The 17453-nt window shown below is 42.2% G+C and overlaps 1 protein-coding gene across 11 annotated transcripts in view; it reads right to left on the reverse strand.

Annotated features, from left to right (window-relative positions):
* The window catches only part of AGFG1 (ArfGAP with FG repeats 1), a 1878478-nt gene that overhangs the window by 82730 nt on the left and 1778295 nt on the right, over positions 1-17453 (reverse strand). The gene's annotated exons all lie outside the window — the stretch shown is intronic.

Genomic DNA, 17453 nt, shown 5'->3' on the forward strand with positions numbered 1-17453 from the left:
GGTGATAACTAACGGAAAGATGAAAACAGCCAGCAGATTCCATTCTTAAGGGACACCATTTTCTCACCAGTCCATTGGACAACAACGACAGATGGAAGGAGTATGTCAAATAAGCTTCTGAATGAAAACACCACAAAAGCTGTACAGCTACTACATTAAGCACCTTACACAAATGTTGACATTACTTTTTAACTAAGACTGTTAGCTATTTATTATTCTTAAAGGCACTTACATTCTTATTAGACTGCACATACTCGACTTAAAGCCACCTGTTCCACTTGTTCAATAGCATCTTTTTATCTGATTCGGCATACCCTCTATTTCTAAATCTAACATTTTAACATTTCAGTAGCAGATGCATAAACCCTACTCTATACTGATGTATTACTGTTAACCCTGAAAAGCTGGCTTTTGGGTAGAAGCCTTTTAATTTATTTTAACAGTTGTCTACAAATGTAAGTTAAAAAATTATGGTCATGGAAAACTACAATGCCCAAAATAAGGCAATGTTACTTTAATTTCTAGAAATTGACTCTGGTTCATAAAATGCAAAAATTTCATTCATTCCTCAGGAGGGGAACACCACATAAAAACATCAAGTAATCTTTTGAAACATACTAAATGTTGAAATAGATAATGTGACTAAATGTTACTACTTCGAGCAAGAAACTACTAAATGACCACATGCAGGTCATTAGCTCCCATCACTGCCCTTCTTATTTGCTGGAACCCTACATCATGAAACCCTACATCATGAAACTGAAAAAAAAAAATTACATTGTTATACTGATTGCATAAACATTACAATAACTATAATTCCACATTATGGCGAAGTTGAATATTTATACCAAAGTTATGTACTCACCATAACAATGGATCTGTTTTGTCCATTTTCATTCTTCCTCAACTGATGGGTCTCCGATCTGACCTTGGATCCAGCTTGGCCACCTTCACTAGATTGACAGAGCCAACTCTCAAGTTCCTTCCTTACCAATAATGCCAAACCAACCTAACATACCTCAGATTGAGTTTCTTGCCCCCCAGAAACAATAGTATATTCTATACTGAATCAATTGAGAAGAAACAGCAGGATAAAACTGGAGTTCAAAAAGGAACAATGGGTTGCCAAGAAAAATCCCTTAGGTACCCTCCAAAAGAAAGGGAAGAGGGTTAGGAGGGTGGGAAGTTGAGGAAGAATGAAAATGGACAACAAAGATCCATTGTTAAGGTGAGTACATACCATCTGTATCTGATGTTGTCATTTTCATTTGTTCCTCAACTGATGGGACAGAGTTCCCAGCTAGATGGACCTTGGGTGGCCCTCATGGAAGGATATTTTGAAGTACTGAAGAGCCAAAAAACAGCTCTGTTCCTAGAACTCAAATCCAATTTGTAATGAGCAATAAAGGCACAGAACCAAGTGGCAGCTACACAAATTTAATTTATCAAAGCTCTTGATCAAAAGGCTGAAAAGGATGCCATAGACCTTGCTGAATTGGTGGCTTAATCAAAGACAACCCTCTCTGTTCATAGATAAAGTATATGCATAATCAGTCAACCATTTGGGTAAAGTCACTTTGGAAACTGCCATGCTCACTTTGTTATGAGAAAAGGGGACAGACAACTGTTCAGATTTTCTGAAATCTCTGGTTTGATGAAGATTAAAACAAAGTTGCCTACGTACTTCCAAAAGATGCAGTACATATTCAACTTTATTGGAAAATTTGGGAAAACTGGAAGGTTAATGACAAGATTAATGTTAGACTCAGAAGTCACCTTGGGTAAAAAGGATGGGTTAGTACGTAAAGACACCCTATCCTTATTAAAGATCAGGTAAGTAGGCTTGGACAAAAGGGCCTAGAGCTCAGATACTCATCTAGCTGATGTGATGGCAACTAAAAAAAAGGTCTTCAAGGACAAACATTTTACTTCTGATTTGGCAGAAGGACTTTAGGCCAAAATCTGAAGTAAGATAAAGTCCTAAGAGGAGTAGGGTCCTTAACTGGGGACCTAAGTAAAAAGGTGCCTTTCAGAAAGGTTTAGCACAACTTAAAAGAAGAGCGATTTTCTGTGGAATGAAAATTAGAACTGGTGGCCTGCTGGACTTTGACAGTAGAGAAGTTAGATCCCGCCTTATAGAGGGAAGCTAATAAATCTAGGAGTGCGGAGGTTGGGGCAGAAAAAGGATCCAAATTTCTCTGGAGGGCCCAAATAGAAAACATCTTCCATTTACAACAAAAGGGTATGTTGGACTAGACAGGAAAGCCTGGGCTGTCTAGCCATCATTAGAACTGGAGCAACCATGTGGTTAACTTGAGCCCCATTATGTCCAGATGAGCTATGGATCAGATGAAACAGAGGTCCAGTATCGACGGCAGATATAGAAGATGAGGCCAGAGAAAGGAAAAACAGATTTGATGAGGCCAAAAAAGGTGCAACGAGGATAACTGTGATCTTCAACCAGCTGGCTTTCCGTAGAAACTTGGGGAGTAGAGATAACGGGGGATAAGCATAGAGGAGATTGGGTGGCCAATTGTGAACTAGAGCATCTCTCAGTGACTCTCCCAGAGGGGGAATCAGGGCAAAGAACCTAATGCACTTGTTGCTGAGGGGGGGGGGGAGCAAAGAGATTGCAACATGGCTGGCCCCATCAATGGAAAATTCTTTCCACCATTTCTGACATTAAGAGACTACTCGTAAGGCATCAGAATGGACCTGCTTAGTTTGTCTGCATGCACAATGGAATTCCTGAGTATATACAGTGCAATAAGAAAATAACCAGAATAAATTGCCCTCTGCCACACACTCATTGCCTCGGGACAGAGAGGATAAGACCTGGTTCTCCCTTGTTTGTTGTTGGACCAGACCACAGACATATTGTCTGTCTGGACTGCAACTGTCCCAGAGGGGAGAACTTCTTGAAAGGCTGGCAATGCTAGAAGGATGGCCCTCATCTCCAGGGTACTGATATGTGAACTGGTCTCTTGAAGAGACCACATACATTTGACTGTGCTTCCTAAGAAAAGACCACCCCCCCCCCCACTAGCTGAGATGGGAGGCATCCGTGGTCAGTGTGGTTACAGGGAGAGTTAAGACAAAAGGATGGTGCTGAGCAATTTCATTTGAACAGATCCACCAAAGGATTTGTTCCTTGCAAACTCATGCAATTCTGACTACAGTGTATAAAGGCTGTTGAACAGACCCCTGAACTGACAGGGCCTACTGTAGAATTTGCATATGATATCTGGTCAATGGAACTAGAGTTATCACTGCTGCCATGAACCGTAAGGCTTGCAAAACTAGTCATGCTGGAGGAGAGAAATGTTAAATCACCTCCTTTGCCTGGGATCTGCAAATTTGTACTCTTCTTGGAGGGAGAGACGCTATCAGAGTGAGTCTAGACGAGTACCTATGAACTCCAGCTTCTGTGTATGAGTGAGCTGTGACTTGCTGTAGTTGACTGAGAAGCCCAGATGGTGACACAATTGGAGCAAGTAGTCTCTACTTGTAGAAGTAGATGCCTGTTTGGAGCAGTTAGCAGCCAGTCATCTAGATATGGAAACATCTGGAATCCTAGCACTTTTAGGTGAGCTGCTACCACCACCATGCATTTGGTAAGCACCTTGGGGGCTGTGGTGAGAACAAAGGGTAGTGTTCTGAACTGAATGACAGTCTCCCAACCAGAAGCACAGATATCTTCTGGAGTGCCTATTCATTTTGATGTGATAGCACGCATCCTGAAGATCTATCAAGCACATCCCATCATCCCTTCTCAAGCAGGGCAAAATGAACTGAACTGTGACCATCTGCAACTTTGAATATTTTACATACTGGTTTAATTTTGCAGAGATCCAGAATTGCTCTCAAGTTTTTTTTTGGCAGTAAAAAGAATCTTGAATAAATTCCAGATCCTATCCGGTCTTGGACTTCTTGGATGACTTCTTTTCTAGCAACTTTCTTATTTCCAGAGGTTCTGCCTCCCTCTGACTGGGTGGGAACATTGGGGATCTTCCTCATTTTTATGGAGGGAATTTGAGAAAATGGTAGGAAATAACCTCTGGATAAGACAGTATCGGTTGTGATGGACACCCGGGCTTCTAGATGTAGAGGCAAGCACCCTCCCCCCAGAATGCCTCTAGACAAAAGCAGCCAGGAAACCTTTTAGGAGCATTGACAGTGTTTGCCCGAAAAGGAATCCCTGAAACCCTGGTTTTTGCAGACCACCTCTGTCAGGAGGACAGCATCTTCTGTTAAGAGTTTTCCCCTCTGAATCTGGGAGAATTACCTCCTCTTGAGTCTTGGAAAGGACCTTGGAACTTATGAAACCACATTTCCTTCACCTTTGGGATGAAAAGAAAAGATCCATTAGAAGGATCACTGATGAATGAAAATTTGAAGGCCTCCGCAAAAATGCACAAGCACATCCAGGCATGTCTCCTGATGGCTATGCCAGAACCCACTGCCCTTGAGGTATGCTCTGTAGTGTGGGAAATCAACCTCATTGACATTATATATAAACTGAGGGGTGAACAGTTGTCAAGAAACCTTATTCTGATCCTCCACAGACATGGACCTGGAAAGATTTGGAAAACCCCTCTATCAAATCTCTTCGCAACCTGGTAGCATGCGCCAAATAATTTAACAACTGCAGGGCAAAGGTCACAGAGACATAGATGCACTTTCCATATCTGTCCAAAGCCCTAGACTCCCTGTTAGGGGGATGGACAGATGTGCCCTGCTCTGTGACCTCTTTCTTGGTGGCTGATGCTACAATCATGGCATCTACTGGGACCCCTTTGCTCCAGGATGTTCTGTCCACTTAGGAATTGGGTCTACAGTATTTGGTTCCTTCCTGAACAGCATGAGAAAAGATCTATTAGCTCATCAGCCTGGGAGGGGGGTCATCCAAGACGTAGCTGGGCCAGACCTGAAGTCCTCCAAAAACACCAACTCCTCCTGGGAAGGGGAGCCGGAAGACCAACTACCATTTTGCTTTAAAAGTTCTAGTATTTCTCCAAAGGAGACATCCTCATGTGGAGATATGGGAGATCCTTCCCCCTCATGGAAGTTAGTGTCTTCAGTGAGAGATTCTTGAGAGAAATACAAATGTGTCTCCTTTCTAAAGACCTTATCGGTGGGATGGTCTGGTAAGGTATCGCCAAGTGTAGGGGGAGTCCCTACGGACTGACTGGAGGTTGGTTTGGGCAGGCTGTCTCAGTGGGATAAAGATGAGAGGCTCAGAAATTATACCCGATGGAGGAACAGAAATAGGATTCAAAGGGGAGCAAGGATGTCCTTTCTTTAGGCAGAGAAGATGCCCTCTCCAGTACCTCAAAGGCACAGGATCTAGGAAAAACAGAGGCCGGCAGCACCGGAGCTGAAGATCCCTGTGCTGATGAGCCTTGAACTTCCCCAGATACCTGTCTTGTTGGGTGGGTCAGACCCAAGCTGTCCAGTACTGAAGCACCCAAGGGCATGGATGGCTCTGATAACTTTAGAGTAGACCCAATCTCCCAGAGCCAGCCTCAATGCTTTCGCTCGGAGAATTCTTCTGCTCTGAAATCACTGGAGCCGGGCAAAGTACAGTTTTATACCTACCATAAATGTAGATGTTCGAGTGCTAATACAGCTGCAGTAATCACAGATGGGTTTTCAGCCGTCAGGCGGTCCCTCGGTCGGCCGAATTCCAAAGTCTTGGTCTGGCGTCGGTTGTTGTCGCTTACTCTTCTGACGTCAGGAAGGCCAGAGTATATAAGACACAGCCGACGCCATGTTCTTCAGTCTTTCTTGCCCCAGATGTCAGGTGCCCCCAAAAGGAAGGCAATACATAAATAAAGCTAATCCACAAATGCAAGCAAATAAAACATAGCAGGATAACCCAGTCAGGAGGTATGAAGAGGTTTTTAGGCCCCATGGCCTTACCAAGAGGGAAGGAGGGAGGGAAACCTGTACTGCAGCTGTATTAGCACTCGAACATCTACATTTATGGTAGGTACAAAACTGTACTATGTTCATCGTGCATACAGCTGCAGTAATCACAGATGGGTAGAGTCCCAAAGCTATGCATAGGGTGGTAGGTACTATGAGGAACTGGGTTGAGCCAGAATGCCCTGCAAAACAGCAGTGGCAAAGCCTGCTCTTGTTCTGGAATATAAGGGCAGATGGTAGTGTTTTGTGAAGGTATGTACAGAACTCCAAGTGGCTGCCTCCAAGATATCCTTAGTAGGCACACCTCTGAGGAAGGCTGTAGAGGTGGCTGTGGCCCTGGTGGAGTGAGATCTGATACCAGTAGGGACAGGTTTCCCATGATAGGAGTAACAAAAACGTATGCAGTGGCCAATCCACTTGGAAATGGTCTGTTTGGTAATTGGTTTCCCTGGAGCCCCTACGGCATAGGACACAAAAAGTTGGTCTGATTTCCTGAAGGACTTTGTTCTGTCCAAATAGTAACGTAGCTGCCTATGGATGTCTAAAGAGTGAAGCAGCCTTTCCCCTTTGTTTTGAGGGTTAGGATAAAAGGTAGGGAGGTGTATGGCTTGGTTTAAGGCTACCCTAGATACCACTTTAGGCATAAAAGATGGGTTGATACGAAGGGAAACCCTGTCCTGATGGAAGATGAGGAAGGGCTGCACCGCCATGAGGGCCTGTAGTTCAGAAACCCTACGAGCTGAAGTGATGGCCAGAAGGAAAGCTGTTTTCCAGGACAAATATTGTAGATCTGTTGAAGCAGCAGGTTCAAAGGGAGGCAATGTTAATTTTTATAGTATGTAATTAAGGTCTCAGGCTGGTATTGGTTGTTTCCTTGGAGGTCTTATATTCTTAGCCCCTCTGAGGAACTGCCGTAAGAGTGGGTGTGAGAATAAAGGAGGATCCGTGTTGAATTCTGCAGAAATGGCTGAGGCGTGTATTTTGATTGAAGAAAATGAAAGTCCACTGCTCAGTAGTTCAGCTAGGTACTGTAAAACCTGAGGCAAGTTCAATTTTCTAGGGTCCTGCCCTCTTTTCTCATTCCAACAGCAAAACCGCTTCCATTTTGCGGAGTAAGCTTTTCTAGTAGATGGTCTTCTGGCCTCCAAAATTACATCCTGCACCTCCTTGGAGAGTAGAGTTTGATGTGGTGTTAAGGAATTTTCCATGCAGCGAGGTTGAGTGTTTTCAGCTGGCTGTGAAGGGTTTTGTAGTTGTTCTGCGTCAGCAGAAGAGGTATTAGAGGCAGGGACCAGGGAGGAGTATGTGTTAGGCTCCTCAGGAGTGGATACCAGTGTTGCCTTGGCCAGTCTGGAGCAATCAGTATCATCCTCGGTTTGTCTGTTCTTGCTTTCAAAAGCACCTTGGGCAGAAGAGGCAGAGGTGGGAATGCATAAACTGTCCATGTTGTCCAACTGAATGAAAGGGCGTCCACTTTCCAGGCCTTTGCATGGAAGGTCCTTGAACAAAACCTTTTCAATTGATGGTTTCTGTGGGAGGCAAAAAGATCTATATCTGGCCTCCCCCACGCTTGGACTATCTCCGTAAACACCTGTGGATGTAGCTTCCATTCGTGTGGATCTGTCATATTTCTGCTCAGAGTGTCTGCCAGTGTGTTTTCCATCCCTGGCAAGTACTGTGCTTGAAGTTCGATTTGTCTTTCCAGAGCCAAGTTCCAAAGAGTCATGGCTAGTCTGCACAAGGGGTATGAGTGAGTTCCTCCTTGTTTTTTATGTACCACATTACTGTGGTGTTGTCTGTTCTTATGAGCAATTGTCCTGGATGCAGGAAGTCCTTGAAAGCTGTAATTGCATTTATTACTGCCAGCATTTCTTTTTGATGTGAAGGTGCTTTTCCTTTTGGGACCATCTGCCCTGAATGCACCTGTCCTTCATGTGCGCCCCCCCAGGCGTAATCTGAGGCGTCTGTGGTTATGACTTGTTTTGCTTGAGGCTTGCAGAATGGGAGGCCTGTGTTTACTTGACATGCTTGTGCCCACCATAGGAATTCCTTTTGTAGACAGGGAATTATTGGAATAATTGCTTCCACGCTGTGACTGTGTTGAGACCATAGATTTTTTAGGTACCATTGAAGTTTCCTCATATGCAGCTTTGCACACGGGATTAGAAGAATGCAAGATGCCATGAATCCCAGAGCCTGCAGGATTTTCCTTGCAGTAAGCCTGGTACTTTTTGCTAGTATTTTGAAGTACTGAGATAATTGCCCTTGTTTTTCTGGCGTAAGGTATGCCATCTGGGTGTTTGTGTCCAAGCTGGCACCCAGGAAGGTTATTTTCTGAGAAGGTGTTAGCTTTGATTTCTCCTTGTTGATGGTGTATCCCAGAGAAAGCAGTAACCGTGTCACATATGCCAGATGTTCCAGTAGTATATGTTTGCTGTCCGCTTGGATCAGGCAGTCGTCCAGATAAGGGTAAATTTGTATCCCTTGAAGTCTGCAATAGGCAATCACTGATGCCAGGCACTTGGTGAATACTCTGGGCGCAGTAGATAAGCCAAAGGGCAATGCAGAGAATTGATAGTGGATTGAACCTGCAAGAAATCTGAGGTATCTTCTGCAGCTTTGTCTGATTGGGACATGCAGGTATGCCTCCTTGAGGTCCAATGTCACCAGCCAAAACTCCTTGCCCAGCATGGGAAGAAGTTGCTGTAATGTGAGCATCTTGAATTTTGTGCAGTAGAAATGTGTTTAGGATGGATAAGTCCAGAATGGGTCTCCAGTCGGTTCCTTTTCTTGGTACCAGGAAAAGTCTTGAATAAAAACCTTGACCTTGTTGGTGCGTAGGTACCTTTTGTATAGCCCTCATGTTTAGGAGCTTTGAAATTTGCAGTTGTGCCTCTACCCTTTGATTTTGTGGTAGGTTTGGCATGCCTCTCATTTTGGAAGAGTGTGAAATTGAAATTTGTAGCCTCTGTTTATAATGTCCAGTATCCATTTGTCTGTTGTGACAATATGCCAATTGCTTGCAAATAATGCTAGTTTCCCTCCCAAAGGTGCTGCCAGTTGAAACTTGCTTGGCATGGAAATGAGGGAGTCATTGAGTTTGCTTCCTGTATTGTTGTGCACTGTCTTCACCACCTCTTGGTGCTGGAGATTGCCATTGTCTGCCTCTATATGACCCTTGTGATTGCCCTCTGCCCCTTCCGCATCTGTATCTGCCTCTTTGGGGCTTGTCAGTGGCTGGAAAGGACCAGTTTTTTGATGGCCAATTCCTGCTAAATCGTGGTGGCTGGACCTGTAAGAAAACTTTGACAGTTTGCATAGATTTGGCTTTCTCTTCCATTTTTCGTAATATATCCTCAGCATTAGTACCAAAAAGAACATCCTTTTGTAAAGGTGCATCAAGAAGTTTTGCTTTCACATGATCAGGCAGATTTTGTTCCCTAAGCCAGGCATGTCTGCGAATGACTGATCCTGTAGCAGCCACTCTACTGGAGGCCTCTAGGGCATCATAACCACATTGTAAAGTGTGTTTACCCACTTGTTCCGCACTATGCATCATATCCTGTAACTCTTTTAAATCTGGTTGTTCAGGTTGAGACATTTTGTTTTTTAATTGTGATAACAGGAACTGTTGATATTTATTCATATGAAACTGGCAGTTTAAGGCCCTCATGGCTAGGGTGGCCGAGGTATAAACCTTCTTACCCCACCTTTCTAGAGATCTAGATTCCCTTTCTGCAGGAAGTGGATTCTTGGCAGTGGAGGCCTTTATTCCCTTAGGGCCTTGCGAAATGGTTTCAGGGTCAGCATTATGGCCTTTGTAGAGAAATTGGTGAGAACTGGGTACTCTGTAATATCTATCAGGCTTAACTGGTGCAGGAGGCAGTGAATCAGGATTAAAACAAGCCTCCGAATAGACATCATCCAGTACCTCCAAAACAGGGGTAATAGCCAGAGGTCTGTGCTGAGGTAACCAAAGAAATTCCCTAAGTCTTTTCTTGGAGTCTGAAAAGTCTTGGCCTTCCCAATGGAAGTGTTCCCTCAAGGTGTGCAAGGTTTCCCCAGAAGAAAAATCCTCAGGGGGGGATACAGAAAGAATAGACTGCTCTGCATCCGAATCCTCAAAAGGGGAATAAGAGTGTTCCTCAGCATCAGAATGCTCTGATAAAATGGATCCCTGATCAGAAGAGGGGGATTCTTCCTCCACTCTGGGTCTCTTGTCAGGAGGGGGCTGAGAACCTCTGATAAGAGTTATTAGATCCTCAGCCATTTTAAGCATCTGTTTCTTAGGCATGGGTCCAGGAGATTGGCCTTGTGCAGCAGGCCTAGTGTGATGCCTGGCTGCTTTGGATTTAGTAAAGGCCTTAATAGAAAGAGGATGAAGGCCTAAATACACCATGGGTGGATGTAGATCTGTCCACATTAGTAGGCTCGACATAAGCTGGGGCTTCGGTTGTAGTCTGGGAAAGGGCCGATGACCCAGCGGTCTCGGGTACAGAAGACACCGCCGAAGGAGTGTCGTCGGTAGTCAGGGACTGCAAAGGCGTCTCACTGAGAACCGGACCACGTGGAGCCTGTTTCGGCGTGGTGTCGGTGGAGACCGCGGGCCTCGCATGTCGGTCCTTTTCCTTGCGTTTTTTGGATAAAATGGTAGTCTGAGTGTCCGACGACATTTTATAGTCAAAAGCTTTACCAAAAAAGTGTTGGGCGAACTCCGCCCGACGCTTGATAGTGCGTTTATTGAAGGTAGCGCAAAAGCGACAGCCCGAGACGTCGTGGTCTGGGCCCAAACAAGGTATGCAAAGGGAATGGAAATCCTTATGCGGTATTTGCTTCCCACAAGAAATACAATTATTAACTTTTTCTGACATCGGTCTGAGGCAAGAAAAGATTCCCCAACGGGGTACTTAGCTTTAATGAAGACTCCGGTTCCAAATATTTTCGTAAATTCAGGAGCTGGCCGACCGGCACTTGCGAACTGCTTCTGCTTCGGGCACCACGTGGCAAAAAAGACTGGAGAACATGGCGTCGGCTGTGTCTTATATACTCTGGCCTTCCTGACGTCAGAAGAGTAAGCGACAACAACCGACGCCGGACCAAGACTTTGGAATTCGGCCGACCGAGGGACCGCCTGACGGCTGAAAACCCATCTGTGATTACTGCAGCTGTATGCACGATGAACATCTCAGAACAACCTGTCTTCAGATCTGACAAACACATCCTCAAGGATCTCAGATCCATAGGTTCTGAAACCATGAGATGGATCAGAGGAGATATGATTATTGAGTCAGTGGAGGGCAGACTCACAGGTCCAATGGGAGATGGACCTGTGATTATCCCCACCTGGATCTGAGCTCTGAGGAAATTCCTCATCATCCTATCCACCTCGGCTTCAGAGAAGCTCCTGGAAGACCTAAGAGAGGATCTGATAGAAGGTGGGCTGGAATGTCTCTGCAGACTTTCCTGAAAAAAAAGTGAGTGGAGATGAGACTGCAGCTCCAGCAAGAACCGTGGTAACCAGATCTGAGGCAACCTAGGCTTTAATGAAGTAAGATCCAGAAGTATTGGATCAGACATTTTTGAGATTTTCACACAAGGCTTGGATGATGGGACCAATGTGGTGGAATGGTCTGGGGACCTCTTCTTAGGGTCCTTAGCGTTTGGAGTGGATTCAGACTCCCCCTTTTCAGACCTCATGGAGGGGGATTGAGCCCCAGTAGCTAGAGAAGAGAAGGAAGAAGGCCTTTCAGCACTAACTTATTTTTCTGGTCACTAATAGCCCTGGAACTGAAACCACCAAAAATAGAACAATCTGTTTCTAAATGAGCAGTGCCCATACAGTAGACACATTCCTTGTGGGTATCAGAATTGGGAATCTTTATGCCCATAGGAAGTGCACTTTTTAAAACCAGTTGGCTTATCTGCCATGTTAAGAGAAGAAAAGGTTTAAATTCAACTGTAGCAAAAGATTTTTTTTTTTAAATAGGACAGAATGCACCAACAATGGTACCAAAAAATACCCTCTAGACAGTAGGAAAGAAAAGATTATAGGAAAAGAAGTTAAACTACCAACAATAGTATGTCGTTGAGTACCCAAACAATAACAGGGTAGAAAAAGGGCATCTATATAACATAATTGAACTTTTAAAAGTTTGAACGTCATATGGTTGACACCATATGATCGAACTTTTAAAAGTTCAAAAATGTAATAAAAAAAATAAACCAAAGAAAAAAAACTTACCTGAATGGTTTAAGCAGGGGCAGCCCACCACACTCCCCACTCTTTAAATATACCAACTCCGAGATCGCACTACAGTGCAGAAAAGGGAAATCTTCCCATTGTGCACTGTACGGAGATGTCCGTTGAAACACTGGAACTTCGATCATTTGGTGTCGAACATATGACGTTCAAACTTTTAAGAGTTTGACAACGTGATATAGACTCGAAAAAGACGTTCCTGACAGACACAACTCGAAAACTATTCAGAAGTAATGGAGAGAGTGAAAAAAGTTATATATAATCTAAAGAAGTAAACTTACAACTGTGTAATACTGAAAAATAACCCAAAAGCTTGAGAATAGGAGATTTGTGTCTGAGCGACATGGCGGCAAACAAGATATGAGGGATGTTAGGTTGGTGGGGAATTATGGGTAATGGAGGAGCTCAAGAGTTGGGTCTGTGAATCTAGTGAAAGCAACTGAGACAGATCAGAGACCCATCAGTTGGGGAACAAATGAAAATGACAGCATCAGATGCAAACATTTTTTCAGTGGCTACAAGCTCATTAATCAATATTTATACAAGGATATAAGGCAAAAATATAACTTGCAACCAGAATATCACCTATACAATAATCAACCATTTTCAATGACAAAACATATTCCCATGTGTCAAGTGAACATGGTATTGGAGAACTTTGGATTCTGTGTTAAACCATTTGCTAAACAAGGAAATATAATGGGCCAGACTTACTTCGGTGTAAGACCTATCTAGAAACAGAATTACACTGGGGGTCAGATAACAAAAGACTTGCTGTCAGCCTGCCCTCAGGAAGTCTTTTGGAATCGAGCCTCATACGTTAAACAGTCCTAACCTGATATAAAAAGGTAGAAAGATGGATTAACAAGATTTTTTTTTTTTTTTTTTTTTTTACATATTTTGGGCCAGTCAAACATTGCTAGCCACCTGGAGAACTACATCTGAAATAATTCAAAGACACTTAGACTAACAGAACCTTCTCAAAACAAATCATTCAGCATACTATTTACTTGCTATAATTCTCCACAGTATTACTATTAATAAACCTGCAGTATATACTGGAATCTTGTGGTAAAATATTCACTTTAATACGGAGACCGATCTAAAATCAGTAAAACTCCATATCTACCTGCTTCAGTTGCAAAAGTATCTGTGTGGTAACGTCAGTTTAGTTAAGTCTAAAATCCCATCTTTAATCAAGCTATCACAGTAAGTAACCTGTATGTATAGCACAATGGGATGCAGCCCTGACTGCCAGGCAAACAAGGTTTGCTTAAGTGAACCCCAGCACTGTTGAAGCCAGGCTGGTGAATGATGCGGCATAGCCAGCTCACCTCTTCTGGGGGAAAGTGAGATCTGTGTGAACTCAGAGTTGACTTCTTTGATGGAGACCGAAAAGACCATTGCTTGTGCTACTGAGTGGAGGGATACTGCTTGGAGGAAATGAAATTCAGCTTCCGGAAGTGAGGGGACACTGTCTCAGACTGCCCACTGCACATCCCCCTCTCCAGTACACTATCGGGTGTATACATGGTTAATCCCAAGAGAAAAATAAATTACTATAGATGGCTGCCTCATTTATGACCCTCTCAGTCAGCCCTCATCCAGTGATGAAAATGACTGCTGATAGACAGGGGGCCTTATTGGTTGGCAGCCAGCAGAGCCAAAAATTAAAAACATTGTCAATAACCATTTTCTGTACTCAGTTCAGTATGCCAATTTTATTCTCACATAGTTCCTTCAATAATATCATATCAGGATGAGATGCAGGAATACAAATGGAAGGCTTTCTTACAGCAGTTACACATATGCTATTATGAGTGTACCAACATTTCAAGATCATTTTACAGGTAAATAAATCTATACCTGAAACACTGGTATTACGCTCTAGGAATGATTCCAAGCCTCATTAAGCACGAACATTTCATAATACAAATTAAATGTTATGGAAATGTCATCAATATTATTAAGTAATACATTCTCAGTTGTGTTTTTTCTAAGATCATTTTGTTAATTTATATTTTGCCACTGCTGTCCTTTGCCTATAGATGGCTTGCTTTCATTATCAAACTTTTTAACAGAACTGCAGCCATCTTTTTTTTAATGTCAGGAATGTTCTATGCCTCAAACGCAAGGTTCTGGCACTGACAGCCCAGAAATAATTAACGATTGTACTTTAAAACACTGAATGTTCTGGAAAATGTTTTCTTAATAAGAGCTAAAATTAAGCTCTGTGGATTGGTTAATCATTTTAAGCCAAACATTTCCTCATTGTTTTTCATTACACATAACATTGATTCAATCAAATGTTTATATTAGTCTTTTTGCCTTTTTTAATTTCTCTAAATGTTTGGGTTTCTAATACTGTAACAGGAAGAATGGACCCCATTCAAGAGTCCTTCAGCCTTGAACCCTAACTGTAAATATAGCAAGCCTTATAGGCTATATCTGATGCGGTTTATGACAGTAATTACTGACACTGCAGTAACAATTCACTAGACTTGTATCATTATTAGATAAGCTTTAAAGCATTACAGGGATGGAGGGAAAACTCTGTCCTGCTGAAAATCTGGGGAACAAGTATTACTTGTTCAGCGCAAGCATTTTCACAATTAGATATTGTTGACTCTACTGATAAGCCACATTATAAAAGACTGACCTGGGCATCAGTGGTGACAAAATGATGCATTTTGATGCATTGGAAATAAAACTCCTTCCTAATATTCCAATGCAAGAAAGATGAACATATTACTTAGAATTTTTATAATCTTTTGGTGAAGAAAAGACACTGGATTATGAACTTGGGCAATAGCTATGATTCAAAATGTTCTAGTTAGGACATTTGGTGATGTCCCTCTGTTTCTTTTTCTTTCTACTTTAGTTTTAAAAATAAGAGAGACAAAAAGCATCTGGGTGGTTGGTGACATGCTGAAAATTAAATCAGCTGCTCAATAATCTGGCTGCTCTGCACCTGTTACTCAGGTCTTTGATATCAGCCACTCAATTCTATTAACTCACCTACTGGACACTGGAATCAGTCCACTGTCTGCAAAATGTTTTCAAGACTTTCTCACCTACAAAACCTTCCAAGTAAAAACGGACTCTTTCCTCTCTCAACATGTCCACACATACTCCAGTGTTCCCCAAGGCTCTACATTGGCCCCTCTGCTCTTCTCAATTTTCATTAACAAACTACCATCAACTTCAACACCTGCTATACACAATGGTGACAAGGTGATTTACAATTAAGTTTGAATCACCTAGTCATAATATAAACAACTACAATTAGACCTTTTATATCTAGACAGTTGGCTGACAGCTTAGCAACGCTTATGAATCACAGAAAGCTATGATCATCAGCACTAACAAAAGACTAGCAACATTAGGGATTTAGCTTGATGTAATCCCTCCATTTTCAATAGTATAAGATGTGAAGCCAGGAAGACGTTGAAAAGCTCAGGCCCAAGATCAATTATTTGCTACTCTGGACACAAACATTATTCTAATCTCTCTCTCTCTCTCTCTCCCTGCCAGAGCTGCTACCGATAAAGAGTCCTCCTCACACAACTGGAGTATGGTTTACCATTTTTTGCTACAACCTCACACAAAAATACGGTAATACTTTAATCGCTCTGTAGCAAAACCTGCCTATTCATTACCAGCTGTCCAAATGGCTACCTGTAGAAGGCAGGTTAAGCCTGCTCTTAGGCTCTCTGCTCTTCAGATTGCTTAGCCAAGACAGCCTCTCACCAGTCACCATGAAACTGACAGCAACTATCTCACACTACAGCTCAGAAGCCATTTTAAAGCTAGTCCTACACTCCAAACACTAGACTTACCTCTTAAACCTCACTACACTAACCACTTCTCAATCCTAACTCCCAAACTATGGCATTCACTACTGCATCTACTCATTACCCTTTACACAGACACCTCTATAACACTCAGTAATGCACAATACAACAAACACCTTGTAAATATGTATAGAACTCTTCAACTCAACTAATCCCTTCCATACTTACTTTCATAATGCAGCTTACTTCTTTTCTTTCTACTGGTGAACTATCATAAATGCTTCACCTTTATACTACAGCTTCGTCAAAACATACACTACTATCATAGCGAGTTTATGTATAACATACCATAACTCACTGCTCTATCAATGGGCATCATGTAGTTGTACTGTATTTTCTGTTTTGTGTTGTAGTAACTGTATTCTGTTATAATGTTTCTTGCAACATGGGCTAGAGCTAAAATTGGGTCATGCTTGATCAGCGCTACACCCTGGTAAACAAATATAAATCAAATAAAATACATATCTTCAGTTCTACTGGTCAAGAAACTTATCCTTTCTTTATCATTAGGAAAGGCACTCCCCTGCCCCCAAGTGAATCAAGCCAACAGTGGCTTGCAAGCTTTATGAAATTCTTACAAAAAAGCCCGAGTTATCAATGAAAGCTCTGCACAATTTCAGAGGAAGATTAAAGAAGTGCATCCCAACTGATATGTTCTCTCTCAAGTGTTCTTACTTTGATGAGAACTACTACATTATTCCATCATTACATTTGGTTAGAATCCCAAGCAGTAACTCCATGTGATCCTGGATATTACAGCATACCACAGAGGACAGCTCTAGAAAAATCCTATACTGCTTTGAGATTAGGTTTCCATTGAAGTTATCTACCATGTGGCAGTATCATATATATTTTGTACAGCTATATCATTAAAACAACCCTGAGAATTTCCTGCAGTATCGTTTGTGATGTAAAATGCTTGCAACTAGGATTGTGTTAGTGTGGATGGTTTTCATTTATATAATTGTATGATTGCCTATGTTGTAAGTGATGGTTTAATAAAGAGGTTTCTTTTTCTTTTTTTTTAAGGCAGGTATTGAATAATTTATGTAATGTTGCTTAGGTTATATGATTATATAGCAATATATATGAAGTACAGTGTTTGTAAATATGAACTTAATCGCTTTTATATAAATGTAAATTTGCCTATGTCAAGTCATAACTCAATAAAGGTGTTTAAAAAATGTTGAGTACAAGACAATAATGACCTCTTTAGACACTGAAGATATCTGTTTCACAAGCAGCTGTGCTAAAAAAAAAAAGGATTTGCTGATAAACTATCACATGATGGTCAAAAGAGAGGGATCTCTACCCAAAATCCATCTTTGGTCCCAGACTATATTTCCTACTTAAAGTGGTGTGTTGTCTACAAAGTATGATCAGAGAAGGGGTTGTCTGCAAAAGTGCTGAAA

This window comes from Protopterus annectens, chromosome 4.part1 (assembly GCF_019279795.1).
Source record: "Protopterus annectens isolate FY-2018-M chromosome 4.part1, PAN1.0, whole genome shotgun sequence".
Taxonomy (NCBI): domain Eukaryota; kingdom Metazoa; phylum Chordata; order Ceratodontiformes; family Protopteridae; genus Protopterus; species Protopterus annectens.